Consider the following 851-nt stretch of genomic DNA (forward strand, 5'->3'; position numbering starts at 1 on the left):
TGTTTACCTTCAAGCTTTTAAGACCTCAGACGCTATACTTTTTGATAGCCGGGCACCATCAGCTTTCTTCACCACATTTGCTTATTCACCCGCTTTGTCATCAGCGGTTGTGTCGGGAAGGTGAGCATCATAGAATGCCAATTTACTAGAAGAAAGTATTCTTGTGGCCTCATTGTTTTCTTAAGAAGTGTTCAGTCACATGTTTTTAAATGATGCGTGTGAACAGTCTTTGTATTATAATCTAAAAAAGCTTTCCTATACGTATATTTTCCTTTTCTCCGTAGTATTTTAAATCCTATATCATTAATGAGATTAGTAATAATATTATGATAATTACTAAATACCTCATGGAAGTTATATTATTTCTCAAAAAAACAGATAATGTGGATCAGGTCCCCTAAAGTGGAATATATATATATACTGGAGATATAGGAATGGATTTTGAGCTCACACTCGGTGGTAAGCACTAGTCAAGCACAGTTGGATCCTATGATGTGGCCCTGCTTAATACTTTCCCTCATGCAGTCATTGCTGAAAGATGAGTGTTGTAGCAAAGTGTGAAGAAAATCAGATGGTACCTGGCTATCAGAAAGAATAGTGTCTGGGATCTTAAAGGCTTGCCTTAAAACAGCAGCCTTCTAAATGAGGTGTCAGCGAAGTCCTCACAAAAGCACACCAGCCAGTGTGATCAATGGATTATTAATAATAAAATCCATGAGGGGGGGCTGTCTAAGGCTTAAGATCCAAGCATTCAGTTCACTAGAAGGCTATGGATGAGTGAAAGCCCCAAATCCACTTACAGAGTCCCCACATAAGTTCAGTCTCCTGGAGTCCCTTCGAACCATGGTACA

The sequence above is a fragment of the Echinops telfairi genome, unplaced genomic scaffold (genome assembly GCF_000313985.2).
Source record: "Echinops telfairi isolate 266 unplaced genomic scaffold, ASM31398v2 ScPeMD7_9;HRSCAF=40, whole genome shotgun sequence".
Classification (NCBI taxonomy): domain Eukaryota; kingdom Metazoa; phylum Chordata; class Mammalia; order Afrosoricida; family Tenrecidae; genus Echinops; species Echinops telfairi.